Source organism: Pteropus vampyrus, unplaced genomic scaffold (genome assembly GCF_000151845.1).
Source record: "Pteropus vampyrus isolate Shadow unplaced genomic scaffold, Pvam_2.0 Scaffold15, whole genome shotgun sequence".
Classification (NCBI taxonomy): domain Eukaryota; kingdom Metazoa; phylum Chordata; class Mammalia; order Chiroptera; family Pteropodidae; genus Pteropus; species Pteropus vampyrus.
The window spans coordinates 17,428,194-17,430,567 of NW_011888796.1; the positions used below are offsets into that span (position 1 = coordinate 17,428,194).

The 2,374-nt window shown below is 45.7% G+C and overlaps 1 long non-coding RNA gene across 1 annotated transcript in view; it reads left to right on the forward strand.

Annotated features, from left to right (window-relative positions):
* LOC111735832 overlaps positions 1 to 1,916 on the forward strand; it is a 116,951-nt gene extending 115,035 nt beyond the window's left edge. The window contains exon 3 of the long non-coding RNA XR_002778997.1: positions 1,814 to 1,916. This is a non-coding gene — a long non-coding RNA (uncharacterized LOC111735832). The remainder of the gene's footprint in view (positions 1 to 1,813) is intronic.
* Positions 1,917 to 2,374: the final 458 nt, after the last annotated feature.

Below are 2,374 nucleotides of genomic sequence, written 5' to 3' on the forward strand. Positions count from 1 at the left end.
CTGCCTGAACCCCCAAGTACAAAACAAAGGTGGGGAGTCCATTCTCTGTGTGGGTCTTCCTCTGTCTCCCTTACCATGGTCTGGGAGGAAATAACCCTCAGTGACTAACTAGCACAGGAGGTGAATTACTGCCAATTTTATAATAATGATGGTCAATTTCTATTACACACTTACTGTGTACCTGTTAAGCATTTTACATATATTATCTTGCTTTATCTTCCCAACACTCTGAGAGATTGATACTATTATTACCTTCTTTATTCCACAATAACTATACGAAGCCCCTGGTATTATTATCACAGATTTACAGGCGAGGAAACAAAGGTTTATATGAGTCTTATATGTCTAAAAACATGCTGCTGACAAGTGACAGGGTTCAACCTTGACCCAGAGCCCATGCTTCTTATTCATTTATTCTCCTGCCTCTAAGTGAGGTGCTCAGTAGATGTATCAGAGCACAGGGTCATGGAATTTCAGAGTTGGAAGGGGCCTTTGGGAAGCCAGGGGTGGGTACGGAGCTGCCTAGTTTCTTCAAATCTATAGATAAAATAGGGTTTTAGGCCAAGTCTGCATAGATGTGTATATCTGATGCACATCTCACCAGGTAGAGGTTCACCAAGGGTCTTCCTTATATCCTCCTTGCTTGAGAGAAACAAATGTCCCACCACCCTGAGCCCCTCCTGGGCATTGCTGGCTGCTTCTGGCCTCCTCTTTCTGAATTCTAAACCTTTGACATTTCAGGCGTCAAAGAGCCTGCTGTGGATTTAGTCAGGGAGCTGGCATGCCCAGCCCCCTTATGAGTAAGCCAACAGTTTCCTCAGGCAAAGCAGATGGGCTTTTATAGCCTGGACCTGGCCATCTGGCCCAGGTCAGTGAGCCTTCTAGGGGGAAACATTGAATAGTATCAGCCTACATAAAAATTAATTCCTGAAATCTCAGCTGTGGTCCTCGCCCAGCCTGCACCGGAAGTGTGAGTCTGCTTTACATTCTGGTTTAATTGCCTTTTCATACAACTTCCAGGGGTGGACAGGTAGCTTGTTGAAGCTGGGACCTGCTTTCCTGTAGCTTCCACCCACTGGTCCAGGTTTACAGCTAACAGACAGAATGATGAGATACCACTTTGATCAGGAGGCCTGTGGTATGTCCTTGATGGACCCCCAGCTATATAATAGGGCAGAAGGTAACTGGTGTTTTGGAGGAAGTCAGTTATCCCCTCTGATGCTCAGTTTCCTCATCTGTAAAATGAGGATAACAATGCCACCTACCTTAGAAAGATTGTGTGAAGATTAAAAGGGATTAAAACTCTTAACACAAGGCACTTAATATCTATCAGCAACTATTGCAGCTATGTGACCCGGGCAAGTCACCTCTTTCGGAGCCTTAGTTTCTTCATCTACAAAATGGGGCTACTTACTTTCACACAGTTGCTGCAAAGATCAGCTTCCATGCAGGTGCTTTGTAAACCATAAAAATCTAAACAAGTATAGACTATTTTAAAAAACTTGTTGACCGTGCCTTCCAGAATCACATAAGGATAAACCCTCCTTTATTCATTCTCTGTTAAATGAACAAATGAACTAGAACGAGCTGGGAGAAAGAGCACGAATGGATATGTCCTGGATTCAACCAGGGATCAGGTGGGTATGGATGCCAAGGGCATCCAGGGCAGCAGGAGGATAGTGGGGTAGGAGATTTTGGAGCTCCTGGACACTTAGTTGTGGCCTGGCTCCCCTGGGAAGGGAGACCACACCTTGAATACCAACTCAGCCTCCCAAGGGCTGACCATAGCTTCCATTTCCTGTTTGGTTCTCAGCTATGCCGTGACCGTCCAGGAATCCTATGCACACCCCTTCGACCAGATCTACTACACACGATGCACAGATATCCTCAACTGGTTCAAGTGCACCAGGCACCGGTGAGTACCTCTCTCAGATGACTGGGCAGGGAAAGATTGCCAGGTCCTCTGGGCTTGCCTTTGTACCAATTAGTAAAAGGCCCCTGTCACAGATGTGGTCAGTATACCCTATATCCCCTTGGTACTTACTCTTCACATTGAACCCTTGAAATGCTCTACTGAGGGCTTCTTTCTTGCCAGAGGAGCTTATGAGCAGGGCAGGCCAGAAATGCTAGAGAATGTCCTTGGGTGCATCCCTCAACCAGTGACAGGTAAGTAGTAGGTAGGTAAATACCCTAGCTTCCTCTTCCTAAGGAATAACACTTTGAACGTGTTCTATACTATATCCCAGTGGTCCCCAGTCACATGTAGCAGTACTATGCTCAACAGCACACCCTGAATTGATTGCCTGTACTTTTCTGTCTTATTTTTCTATTCCCCTCCTAGTGCTTCCTAGGATCACCTCCCAAATAAACTACT